This window comes from Dasypus novemcinctus, chromosome 9 (genome assembly GCF_030445035.2).
Source record: "Dasypus novemcinctus isolate mDasNov1 chromosome 9, mDasNov1.1.hap2, whole genome shotgun sequence".
In the NCBI taxonomy this organism is placed as follows: domain Eukaryota; kingdom Metazoa; phylum Chordata; class Mammalia; order Cingulata; family Dasypodidae; genus Dasypus; species Dasypus novemcinctus.
In genome coordinates, this window is record NC_080681.1 from 93,270,561 (window position 1) to 93,284,741 (window position 14,181).

Here is a 14,181-nt window from a genome sequence, read left to right on the forward strand (position 1 = left end):
GCCCCCGCCCCCCGCCGCAGCCACCGCCTCGGTCGAGCCCCCGGCAGCCGCGCGCTGCTCTCCCGAGCCGCTCCCGCCCGCCCCCTTCCTCCGTCCTCCCTCTCCCCCTCCCTCCCTGCGCAGCGGAAACATGGCGGCGGGAAGGGAGTGAGCCGCTCCGCGCCCCGCGCCCCACGCCGCCAGCGCCGCCGCCGCCGCGCCCGCAGGTAAGCGCCTCTGCGGCTGCCCCCGCCGGCCAAGGTAGCCGGTGCCCGAGGGGTCTGGGCCGCCAGGGACAGCCCCGGGAGAGAAGACAGCGGTGGGACCGGCCCGGCTGCTGCCCCCGCCCCTCTGGGCTCGAGTGTCTGCCTTTCTGTCTGTCGGGGTCGCCGTCGGGGTCTGCCTGCCTGGCTGTGGTCCGCGCGCCGCCGTGGCCTTTCTCGGGCGGTGTCAGCCCGGCCCGGATCACCGGCGGGCGGTTCTGCGTCTTCGGCCCGGCCGGCGAGGCCCAGTGTCCGTCCGGCGGCCCTGACGCGGTCGGGACGCCCCGGGGACCCCGGCGCGGGAAATCCAAGGACAGGGGGCCCTTCGGAGGGCTGGGATCATGGGGCGGTCAGTGCGGGGTCCCTCGGTCCACGCTAGCGGAGCTGGAGTCGACCCGGATGAGCTGTTTTTGAGCCGAAGGCCGGGGGTCCGTGTGGGATGTCTGTCTGCACGCGGGTCTGTCGGTTGCTCTCGCGAAAGCCTCTGGGTTCTCTGTGGCGGAGTCCAGGTTCGAGGCAGGTGGGGACCGAGGTCGGCGAGCTGCAAGGTCCGACTGAGGATCGGGGGCGCCAAGGGCCCGGAGCTGTCAGCAGCCGTTCCGGGGCGGCACGGGGACCACTCCCGCCTGCATGGGAGCCCCGCCGGAAACCGGCCTGCAGAGCAGGTTTCAAGCCTCAGACTCGGGCGGGAGGAGCCGGGCACCGAGGTGAGCCAGTGGCCCGGAGGGCTGCACACGTGGGCACAACTGTGGGCCAGCCCCGAGAGGATTGAAAGTGGTTTCCAGGAGATGGGTGAACCCCAGAACATCTCTGGACTGGAAGGGAATTGAAGTCATCTAGGGTCCCACTGTCCCATCCCAAGCCAGAGTGTCTTTGAAAATCCCAAACACCATTCTAGTAATTTGACCAACCTGTTTAAACACCTCCTGCTATGGGAAACTACTGCTTCCTAAGAAACCCATTCTGTTCCTGGACGGCTTTGGTTTTTACTTTTTTTTTTTTTTTTGGTTGAAGGAAACAGCTGCCTCCCATTCTTCCTACTTTTTCCTTGTCAACAGCGGTTTAGATTTAGATATCTGAAGATAGTAATCATGTCCCCAGAGTCTTGTCTTCTCCCCACTAATTCCAATTCTTTCAGTTGTTTCTCACATGCTGTGAGTCTCTGGTCTCTCTGGCTGGGCTCTAGTTTGCCTACATCCCCTTCAAAGGAGAGTTTCTTAATGTGCACGAGGTGACAAAACCTAGTGAGTTTCTCTGAGAAGTTCCTTGGCTCCAAGGAAAACTACTGTATTCCTTTCCCCATTTCTGTTATTTTTTTTAACTTAAAAAACAAAACAACAAAACAACAAAAAACCCACCAAGTACTGTTTGTTCAAGAGAAGTAGAAGTCTATTTTGTCCTATTTTGGTCCCCCCCTTTAATGTCTATAAACACTTTATCAAGTGAGCTAATGTATATCAAAGAGTTTTAAAGTGCAAAGCACTATGCAAATAGAAAAGCTTATTTTTACTCTGAAAAAGAATTGACACCTAGTTTGGTGCAGCATTGCAATTTAATATTTAGTTGGAGAAAGAAATGCTTTGTTGCATTGAACTCTTTGCTCCATTTCTGATGCCAGCAGATGGCCCAAAATTACTATGAAAAAGAACACTTATTTGCATTATTTTTTTTCTCGTTTTTTTCTTCACTTAGCATTGGTGGTGCAGGGGTTGAGTTTTTAAAAAGGCTCTTTTACCACCTTTCTGAGCTCCTGCCTAAGCAACCCTGCAGGTTAGTAATTTTTAAACCCAGCAAAGAAGTAATGGCCTGTGGATAAAATGCCAAGCTCTTGTGTCTGGGATGCTGTTCAAGTTCTAAGCAAAGTTTCACAGTTTATAACATAGGCAAGCGCATACCAGCAGTTAGAATTGGTTTTTTACCTTTGTTCTTATGTCTTCATTTTTTAAGTTGGTCAGTGGTTTTGAAGCTTTTAGGACATTTGTCAAGTTTTGATATTTGGTATGTTTGTGCAAGTGCTCTTTTCCTTTTCTGTAAGTTGGGTAAAATTTTGTTTAGCACCAATCTGTCCAGACTTGGGAAAGGCTGTGGTTTCTTCCCTTCAAAGTGCTTGGAGTTAAAGGCAGGGGATACTGAATGCTGAGAAAGAACTGGTGTGAATTTCCCACTGAAAATTTAAACTCATCATAATCTGACCTTCATTCTGCACTTTAGATACCTGCTGTGTGTCTGGTACTATGCTTAGGTGGATATGCAAAGACGAATGAGATAAATTTCCAATTCTTCTGGGCTGGTAAATTAGATGCTAAAAAGGTCATCTCAGAATAATAGGTGAGAGCTGTGCATATGTTATGGCTCCAAAAGTAAGGAAAGTTAGGCTTGCCTAGTAATTGAGAGAAGGCTTTGAGAAGAGATGACATCTGGCCCAAATCTTAAATGGTAAGTATGAGTTAGGCATAGATGAGTAGAGAGTATGTTGCAAACAAAGATAATAGCTTGAGGAAAGGCATCAATGTGAGAAAAGAAATAGCTTGCGTAGAGACCTAAAAGCAGGTTGGGACTGCTAAGAATATATCAGTGAAGACCTAAGTGGTAAGTTGTGAGGCTGAAAGTATAGGCAAAGGCCCAGTCATGAAGCACTGAAAAGTTTTTATTAGACATGGATGAAGTAACATTTGAAAAAGATCATCCTGTGGTCATAGAGATGAAGTGAAAGAGATGAATTTCAGAAAATCTGTGAGGCTTTGTGATTGATTAGATTTACAAATTAGAGGGTGAGGAGTCCAGTGTGTTGCTCAGGTTTTGGGCTTGGGTGACTAGGAGGATGGCGGTAACATTAACTGAGACAGAAAAGACTGGATGATGAGTTCAATTTTGTGATTTCTTGAGTTCTCTGTTAGATCAATGAGCAAATGTACTGGGAGTGAGCTGGGAGGGTGGGGTGGGGAAGGAGGTTGTGGTGAGAAAGCAGAATATTAGAGTTAAGTTGTCTGATGTGGAGCCATTTTGGTGATAGCTACGCCTCTGTGTTTGGGTCAGTGCAGGTCAGTGAAACTGAGTGTGACCAGGAACTGTGGAGCTATTGTACTGAATGTCATCTCTGTGGATAGTGAAGTAATTTAGGATGATAGGGTGTGGGGATGAGAGGACAATTGTGACCCAGGTGCAGGGAATATAGGGGATTAATCAGGAGGGTGGTATGTGACAGATGAGGAGGAGGGGTAGTGTGATATAGCCAGAAGGCATAAATCTCAAAGGAGGAGAAATTTTTTAAACACAAGAGTGGAAAAGTAATGTTTTTTTTTCATGTTATCTTTTTTTTTTCTCTTTATTATTTTTTCAATATTACATTAAAAAAATATGAGGTCCCCATATACTCCCCACCCCCCTCACCCCACTCCTCCCCCCATAACAGCATCCTCCTCCATCATCATGAGACATTCATTGCACTTGGTGAATACATCTCTGAGCACGGCTGCACCTCATGGTCAGTGGTCCACACCATAGCCCACACTTTCCTACAGTCCACCCAGTGGGCCATGGGAGGACATACAATGTCCGGTAAATGTCCCTGCAGCACGACCCAGGACAACTCCAACCCCCGAAAATGCCCCCACATCACATCTCTTCATCCCACTCCCTACCCTCAGCAGCCACCATGGCCACTTTCTCCACACCAGTGCCACATTTTCTTTGATTATTAATCATAATAGTTCATGAATAGAATATCAGTAAGTCCACTCTAATCTATACTCTATTCCTCCATCCTGTGGATCTTAGAATGGTTGTGTCCATGCCACATCTATGTCAAGAGGGGGCTTAGATTCCACATGGATGCTGGATGCAATTCTCCTGCTTTCAGTTGTAGGCACTCTTGGCTCCCTGGTATGGTAGTTGACCTTCTTTATCTCCATGTTAACTGAGTGGGGTAAGTAATGGTTTTTTCACTTTTGCTTCCTGGAAGCAGTCTTCTGATCTCTTCATCTTTATTTAGGACTCCTGTTAATCACTGCTCTGAAGAGTGTTCTTAGTCCTAGAAAGCAACAGGGCAAATACCCTATATCTAATCTTTTCTTCTAATACTTAGAGTGGCAAAAGACAGTGGAGGTTTTTCCTCTGATGATCAATAGGTGGATAGGAAACAATCACATAAAGCAGTGAGGACAAATCCCTGGTTTCTTGGAAGAGTATAGTGGAAAAAACCTAGGCATTGGACTTAAAAGGCAAAGATTCAGATTTGGTCTCTGCCACTTACTAGCCTTATGACTGTAAGCAAGTTGATTAGCTTCTGTGAGCTTTAGTTTCTTTATCTGTAAAAAATAAATTCCTACTTCAAAGGATGGTATAAGACTACATGAAATAAGATATGAAATCCCTAGAAAAGCAACTGGTGCTTCATGGAATTTAAGTAAATGCTAGTTTCCTCTCACATACAATTAGGGAACTTATGCTCTGCAAGCTAAAGTAAAACCTTTCTACCTAAATTATGTAATAATTATTTGAAGGAAGGGTAAAAACAAAGTAACACAGGAGTTCACCAGGGGAGAACCATCATTTTTCAACATTTGGCAAAAAGGGTTTATCACACTTAAGATGAACTTCATTTGAGTGTTGGAGAACAAATTTTTTTTTCAGGCAACATGTAGAGTATGTGTATTAAAAATTGTTAACTGCCACACAGTTCAGTATTGTATTTGTGTAAGTCAGTAGTAAGAGATATGGTTGGAGAGATGGGCTGGGGACATAGTACTAAAAGCTGAAGATACAGAGTTTGGACCTGATTCTAGGAACACTAGGGAGCCATAGATTATATGTCCCATACTCTTCTGACCTCAGTATATTGTTTAGAACTTGGCACACAGTCTTCCTTTCCACCTTGAATTCTGCCTTCATCCTGAGTGACTTCAGTATTCACGTGGATGACTTTTCCCCCATCACATCGACCCTTAATTTTCATGACCTTTCAACTCAAGTGATCCTCTCCACTCCCTGGCTCATCACTCCCATAGTCACACCATGGGCCTATTATCACCAGAGATATACCATCTCCAAAATTGTAATTTTGTTCAAAACCTCTCCTACCTGCCTCTTTCTTATCTCCACTAAATCTGTTCTATCTTGACATTTTTCCCTATCCAGTTTAATTTTCTTAGTCTACCATTTAGTCACTCTCTTGCTATTATCCCTCATTTCCTTCTGTCCCTGTCTGGGCAAAGCTGAAACCTTGTTGAATTAAATTAACCTCTCTTCTTGCCTATACTAGCTCTGCTGAGCCCTGCTGGAGAAAAATGACAAAATTACACAGTTTGCTGCCATTGGGTCTTAATAAGTAGTCATTTCTTTGCCCTCTTCTCCATGAGGTCTTATTTCAAACCTATTCTCTTTTCCTGCTTCTGACCCCACCCTACATTTCCCCTTTTGCTCTCAGCAAATAGCCTCACTTCTTAAAAGAAAGAGTAGAAGTCATTAGAGGAGGTCTATCTCACTAGCAAATCAGGTTAGTAAACCAAGTTACTTCAAACTCTACCTATGTTTTCCTGATGCTTCTTCCTGCCTAATGCTAAATCTGTGAACCCTCTCTTCCTTGCTTTCAACTTCTTTTAGCTCCTTTTCTTTCATATGTAAATCTGCTTAGAAGTCTTAAATCTTGAAATAAATCTAACTAAAATTTTAAGCCCATGTTTCCCTCTGGCTACCACTCAATATTCTACCCACCTTTCATACTCAAACTTTTTGAGTTACATGAATTTGATAGAACTCAAGAAGTTTGATATATAAACTTTCTCACTCTCACTTCTTAATTCACTGTATTCCAGCTTTAGTCTCTATCACTCAGTAATAATAAGTCTCAGTTTCCTCATCTGAAAATGGGGGTTTGTGATTTTTTTAAAATGCAGTAATCTATATGAGATTGTCTATGTAAAAAAGCTCAGTGCAGTATATAGCATATGGTCGGAATGTTATATATGTTACATTCATATATGTTACTTTTGTTATTTTGCTACTTATCTCATTTATTCCTCCAAACATTCATGAGAAGTAGATGATAGTCTCATTTTTCAAATAAAGGAAACTGAGGTTTAAGGGTTTAGGGACTTGTACAAATCACATAGAAACTGTTCTGATAGGGTCACCAGGTACCTCCTTGTTACTGACACCAGGGGTACAATTTTCAGTAGCATTTTGCATTCATCATTATTCCCTCTTCCTTGGAACATTATTTTCTATTGGCTTTGGTCTATTTCAGTGTTGGTTCCTCCCTGACCCTTACACCTCAAGTGTTATTTGAGTGAGGGCTTCCTTTCTCTTGCCTGTCTTTGCTCCTAGGCTGTGGTGCCTTGCCATGTCTCCATTGCCTCAAGAGAGTGCTGAAGCATTGACGGCCCCCTTGGGATTAGTTACAATGACTATGTAGGGAAGCCCATCTATTCAGGTATGTGATTTCTCCAGCACAACCCAGCAGCCCAAGTATATCTCAAATGAAGAAATATGATTGGTTTCATACAGAATTAGGGTTTGCCAGATGTGTGGGATGGAGGGAGAGACAAGGGAGCAAGTGGATGATATTGGCAAAAATGCTGTTTAAATATTAAACTTGGAATTAAGGATGGCAGGGGGCAGGGCAGTAAAGATTATAGAGTGAGCAGGTGGACAGATGGGAAGATGATGACTGAGCAGTGATTTTGGAGGTGGCTCTGGATGTGACTATGAGAGCAAGTGACTGAGCTGACATGGAGGGGAATGTTGGAGAGGCCCCCTGTAGGATGGATGATTCACATCATTTTTGCGATCATATAGGATAGCAGCAGAAGAGGGGTGGAGTGGAAGATGTTGAAACTCTTCCTAGAAAAGTGAATGAGATGGCCCCTCAGTGGCCTGGTTTCCTGATTATTTATAGGCCACATTGGCCTATCCTAGGTTCACAAATGGATAGTTGGTGTTGTATTGTTTTTTTTTTAACATTTTATTTTGACATAATTTCAGATTTGTAGCAGAGTTACAAGAATAGTACAGCCTTTCACCTAGATGTTAACATTTTAAAAAGAGACTGCTGAAAAGTCTCCAAATGAGATTAAATTTATTTGTTTAAAAATAAATGAGTATCTAAAATTAATTTAGGAGTACAAAAGTTTACAAAATCTAGTAGGCATAGAGGGACAAAATTCCAAATTAAGGGACTATAGGAGCTTAAAAAGGTTGTCTTATTTCTTTGTATGTGTTCTTTGTATGTGTATGTGTTCTGAATAAGAACACATATTCATTCAACAAATATTTAGTAATGTCTCCTAACTGCCAGGTACTGTATTGTGTACATTCACAAAGATGAATACCATAATTTTTAAAAAAGATTTATTTACTTACTTATTGTACTATTAACTATAGTCCATTATCTACAATAAGTTCACTATATTGTACAGTCCTATATTTTATCTTTTAATTTTTATTCTAGTAATATATATATCCTACAGTTTCCTCTTTTGATTCATTCACCTATATGTTTCAGTGCTGTTGATTACACTCACTATATATGTATGTGTATATATATTTAAAGAATAATAGCATATAGTCCTTCTTGTGGTATAATGCAGGGAGGGGGCAGCAGACAGATAAGGAGATGTTATTAGGATGAATCATATAAAATTGCCACTTTTTCTATGGTTTAAATATATTCAAAGTACTGTAACACAGGTCAGGAACAACTGATTCTACCAAGGCAGGAGGAAGGAGGTGAAAACAGAAAGCTCCAAGAAGCAGGGGATAACATTTGAACTAGATCTTAAAGATTGAGAAGGAATTCACCAGATAAGTGAAGGGAAGAAAGATGGACTCCCAGAAAGAAAAAAGGTAAAGACTCCTTTGAATGAATGGGGTCCCCCATTCATTTGTAGAGGTCAAAGAAAAGCAGTGACGGTAGAGAATAAGACAGGGTTAGATGGGGAACGACAATAGCAGCAAATATCTGTATAGCACTGTATTAGTCAACCAAAAGGGTGCTGATGCAAAATACCAGAAATTGGTTGGTTTTTATAAAGGGTTTTTATTTGGGGTAGGAGCTTACAGATACCAGGCCATAAAGCATACGTTACTTCCCTCATCAAAGTTTATTTTCACATGTTGGAGCAAGACGGCTGCCAACATGTGGGAGGGTTCAGGCTTCCTGGGTTCCTCCCTTCCAGGGTCTTGCCTCTCTCTGGGTTCAGGGTTCCTCTCTTCCCATGGCTTGCTTCTTCCTGGGCTCAGTGTTCCTCTCTTCTTGGGGCTTGCTTCTCTTTCCTCTGTGAGCTTACTTCCCAGTGCTCCAGCTTAAGGCTTCAGCATCAAACTCCAACATCAAAACTCCGACATCAAAAACCCCCAACTCTGTCCTTTGCCATGCCTTTTATCTTCACCAAGGGTTGGGGACTCAGTGCCCTAATGATGTGGCCCAATCAAAGCCCTAATCATAACTTAATCACACCCAGGTACAGACCATATTACAAACATAATCCACTATCTGTTTTGGAATTCATAACCATATCAAACTGCTATAAGCACTTACTATGCATTTATGTATTAACTCATGTAATCCTCTCTACAACCTTACAAGGAAAGTACTCTTTATCTCTGTTTTATGAATGAGGAAACAGACACACAGAGTAGCAAAAGTGGTGGAATCAGGATTTGAACTCTGGTCATCTGAGTCCAGAGTCTAAGTGCTTGGCCATTAAACTGTATTCTGAGTCCTTACACTATAAGCAAAATCAGGAGGAAGTGGTCCAACAGAACAACAGTAAGTTTCAAGGAGAAATAACCATGTGAAAGGCTCCAGGGAGATAAAGTAGGAATACTAAAAAGAGACCATTGTGTGTAAAGAAAATCATTGTGCTAAGGTATTGTAAGGAATGCAAATATAATAGAGATATCTATCAGATGTGGGGGCCAGTGATTATAATTGAAGAAGATGCCATTGGAAATTATTCAAAATAGAATCCTTTCTCTATATTTAAATATTTGATATCAACACAATTAAAATAATTTTATTCCTCTGCTGTCCATGGTCATAATTTCTCTAAAATGCTAACTAGGATTACATATGGACAATTTTGCTTATTTTTTTAATACCTTCTTGTTTTAATAAAGATAGAACTTAAGCTGTTAATTTAGTGGATTTTCAGAATTGGATGATATTCTAAAGATCAATAGTTCAATTCCCAATATTCCATGGAAGAGAAGGTAAAAGACTTGTTTGGACTGTGGAGTTATGGTTTAGTGGTTAGGAGTCCGGATTCAAGTCTCCACCTGCCATTGTCTGAGGGGATTGCAGGTAGTGAGCGCTAAGATCTCTGCCAGTCCTCAGTTTTGCAACTGTTCTGTCATTTGTCCAATGATTTAATTTTGCAGATGAAGAAACTGAGGCCTAAAGAAGGGATACTGTTTGTCCATGGTCACAAAAACTAGGATCTGATTTTCCTGACTCTTGGTCCAGGAAATCTGATGGAAGAATCATCAAACACTTGAGTGGCTATTATATGTCAGGAATATACTAGGTACCTGAAAAAATATAAAGGCATGTGAATATAGCTTCAGAATTATTTTATGCAACCTATAAAAATAATAATCAGTATCTGCTGTGTTCGTTTATATGTATCTTGCCTTATTCCAGTATGTATTTAATGCAGACCCATTCTGTATTAACATATCATATTAAGAAAGGGAATAACATGATTGAGTATCTATCACACAAAAGGCTACTTTTGTAAATATACATTATTCTCATCTACCTAAATATAGGTATTGTTAGCTCTATTTTATATGTCAGGAAACTGAGACACTGAAGTCTGTCCAAGATCATGCAATTTATAAGTGATAGGACTTGGTTTTCAAAACGAGGCCAGCCTAACTTTAACCCTAATACCCTTTCCATCTTCACCATTTGTACTCTCCATAGCCAGTGTTATAATTCTGAGACTTTATCAGTATAGGGTGCAAGGTTTTCTTACAGGAATTTACTTATTTGTTTTTTTGATTGAATATATCCTATCTCACCAAACTGTGTAGGCAAACTTAGAAAGATCCCTGAATAGATGAATGAAATGCTTTAGTGAATCAGAGTCAAGGTTATTTTTAAATTTAAATAGTCATATGAGCAGTTTTCTTGTTTGGGTGAGTACTCATGTTTTAATAAATTGCTAAATTTCTTACTCCTCCCCCAACCTTTGGCCTACATCCACTTCCCCCTTCTCAACCAATTAACGTTTACCAGCTACCTACTAAGGGTGGGAATAAGAGATGGCTCCCATGGTGGCTGCTGGGTGTGGGGAACGGGAGGAAGAGATGAGATGTGGAGGCATTTTCGGGACGTGGAGTTGTCCTGGATGGTGCTTCACGGACAATTACGGGACATTGTAGATCCCCCCAGGGCCCACTGGATGGAACGTGAGAGAGTCTGGGCTATGATGTGGACCATTGACTATGGGGTGCAGTGATGCTCAGAGATGAACTTACCAGGTGCAATGGATGTGTCATGATGATGGGAGAGAGTGTTGCTGTGGGGGGAGTGGGGGGCGGGGGCGGTGGGGTTGAATGGGACCTCATGTTTTTTTAATGTAATTTTTTAAAAAATAAATAAATAATTAAAAAAAAAAAAAAAAAAAGAGATGGCTCCTTTCTTCATCGAGGTTATTACCCAGGTAATCCAGGTAGTTAGGACTTAAAAGTTACAATAACTTGCATTGGTCTTCCTCCCCAAAACCCATAGCCCTAGTCTAATCATGAGAATAACATCAGACAAATTTCAGTTGAGGGACATTCTACAAAATACCTGACCAATATTCCTCAAAACTGTCAAAGTCATGAAAAACAAGGAAAGTCAGAGAAATTGTCAGCCAAAGAGAGATGTTGGAGACATAAATATTACATATAAAGTGGTATCCTGCATGGGCCTGTAAAACAGAAAAAGGACATTTGGTAAAAACTAAGAAAAAAACGGAAGAAAGTGTGGACCTTAGATAATAATAATTGGTTCTTTAATTGTAACAAATGTACCCTACTAATGTAAGGTTACTAAGAAGAAACTGAGTACAGGATTTATAGAAACACCCTGAACTATATTCACAATTTCTCTGTAAATCTAAAATTATTCTAAAATTAAAAGTTTATTTTTAAAAAGTTATAATAAAATTAAAATAATTTATCAGGATATATTAATAATTAAAACATAATTCTTCATAAAATGATGTTCCCAGTTCCATTGACTCTTCTGATGGGACTGTCAAGCTGTCTGTTGATAATTGATTCATGTGCCATAGTGTATGCTAGGTAGATTGTCACATAGAAAAAATGTCATACATGTGGGTGACAAAGTATGCCAAGTGGTAGTCAATAGAGAGGACTCAGACAAATGTAAAAAATTCTTAGCACATAATCTTGTTAATTCAAAATAGTGCCATTATATGGAAGGCTTATGAATAAGTCCTCATATTGGCTTATAAACAGGAATGATCCAGTTCATATAGAAAAGTTACTTTATTTGAGCTGTGTTATGTGACAGTAAAAAAAGTGTATGTTTCATACTTATTTTTATACAAATGCTTTATAAAAGTAGTATGATTCTTGGTCATAATACTTAGGAAGAGTCAGGTAAATTTAGAAGTCTTGGATTTAGTTTTACGAAAAAAGTTGTTGATTAAGAAATATCTGGAAAAATGGAGTTTATTGATCTACTATGTATGTTTTCATCTTCAGTTATGGTTATGCCTATATTGAAAGAATATCCTTTAAAGAAATCTGTCTTCTAGGACATATTCTGTAAATAATTATTTAATGACCTTAGATGTCAGTTATCCATAGAAAGCTTAGAAAATATTACTGAGTAAACGTCAAGTAGAACTAGCAAAACTCTTGCTTCTTTTTTGTTTCTTTCCTACTCTCCAAACTCTGTAACTCCTAACGCTCAGATTTCCACAGTACCTTCAAACTTAATTACTTAATGCAGCTTTAGTTAATAATTAAATAAGGATTGGTTGTTTGGACAAAATTCTACTAACTAGCTTTAACAAAACAATAAGTTGTGTTTTTTGTTTTGCTTTGTTTTGTTTTTATGATGACCTCAACACTTAGGTGTCACAGTTTTTTTTTTTAATTAAAAAAATTTTTTTTATTATCTTTTTTTTTAAAGATACATAGATCACACAAAAACAGCTATATTCTTGAGAATTGCTAGTTAACTTTGGTATAATATTAAATAATGTTTTTGTTGACTGCTTATTTCCTACATTAACAAAATTTTCTTTTGATATGATAAATATCAAAATAAATAAATACCCTAATCATGGCTTTTAAATAAACCATTAGGCTGAGAAGAGGTGTCAATTCAGGCAGTTTATTAATTTGCTGGTATCCTGATTATTAGTTATTAATGAAAACCTATATTTAGATGCCTAATACAGTGAATGCTTACATGGGAAATGCTCAGGACATGTTAATTAAATCCAAATCTGAATTAATGAACTATTTGCATCACACCTAATTTTTTTCAGGATGCTCCTTCATCTTATTGAGAAAGAACTGTATTTTACAGTGACAATATATTGGAAATAGCCTTGCTATCTTGTGGATAAGGAATTTAAATCCCATGTCTTCCACCCCTGTTCTACCAAAAAGGTCTTTAGATGATGCTAGTGATCAGTCAGGTTTGGCAGTCCCTGCTAAATTTCATATTTATATGCCGTGCCTTTTCTACAAATTAAAAAATACAAGATCCTGGAAGGCCTTGTAGGCCATACCATATATCATGGTGTGCTTCTGGTACAGTGGTGGGTTTATTGTATGGTTTAAATAAATACTGTTATAATGTCCTTCCTCTATTCTGGAAAAGAGTAGAGCACCCATTTCATAGACTCTGGGAAGATAAAACCAGACTTTTGTTCAATGTACACTTTAGCCTATGCTAGTGTTTCCCCAATTTTTCTGGTCATATGGATCATCTGGAATACATTACGAAATAACAGGTACCCTGACCTGGAGATTGTTTCAGTAGATTTGGGGTAGTGCCCCTGGTGATTCTCGAAAGAAGCAGTGCTCCAGTTTATTAAATTCTGGTAGAGAATTAATACTTTTTTGGTTGCAAAGAGCAGAAATCCTAAACTTAAATGAGGGAGAAAAAAAAAAGAATTTATTGGCTCACTTAATTTGAAATAGGGCCTGGGGAAGAGAGATAATAATAATCTGCCCTTTGCTTCTGGATTGTATTCCAGGGTTATCAGGCAGGGAATGCATAACAGAGTTGCTTTTGAGGACCTTAGAGGAATCAAGCCTCTCCTAAATCTCAGGCTTATCCATAATTGTTGGTCCTGCTTTTCTGGCTTTGCTTATACCATCTTTAGCCCTAGGTAGAAATTTCCAACTCAGCAAGGCTCCTGTGCAGCTGTAGGCAGAAAGAACCTTTCCTAGAAAAGCTAATAGCACATTATAAGGATGGAGAGCCACTTAGCCTGGGATAAGAGGTCTCCACTGATCTGTTCTCAGCCTCGATCCAGCTAAGTCTACCTTTTAGGGCCTGCCATTTGTACCACTTCTCTTCCAGTTTCTGTATCTTCTAGGCTTCTTTTGGTAACAAGCTGTAGAAACCAACTCTGCTGAACTTTGTCTCTACAGCAGTTACTTCCAAACCTTGCTGATTATCACAAACACCTGGAGAGCTTTTTAAAGTTAAAAATCCCGTGTACCAATAAAAAAATATATTGAATAAGAATCTCCAAGGGGATGGAGCCCTGGAATTAGTATTTTTTAAATGGTTTCCAGGTCATTATGATGCTTGCACATTATCTATTTCAGCAAATGGCCCTCTACCTCATCTCTTTGCCCAGGCCCGAAAACTGGGAGTCATTTCTGAAATCACCTTTTCCCTAGTTTCAGTTCATTGCTAATACCTGTTAGGACTACTGTATCTTAAGTCTCTAAT

General features: G+C 40.3%; 1 protein-coding gene across 7 annotated transcripts in view; it reads left to right on the forward strand.

Annotated features, from left to right (window-relative positions):
• Positions 1–16: 16 nt before the first annotated feature.
• SCMH1 (Scm polycomb group protein homolog 1) overlaps positions 17–14,181 on the forward strand; it is a 198,985-nt gene continuing 184,820 nt past the window's right edge. For 4 of the 7 annotated variants that reach the window (XM_071217516.1, XM_071217517.1, XM_071217515.1 and 1 more), the window contains exon 1: positions 66–206. The gene's annotated coding sequence lies outside the window, so the exon portion shown is untranslated. Of the gene's footprint in view, positions 207–14,181 lie in introns of all 7 variants that reach the window. The other 3 variants (XM_058303796.2, XM_071217521.1, XM_058303797.1) reach the window with 2 other exon arrangements.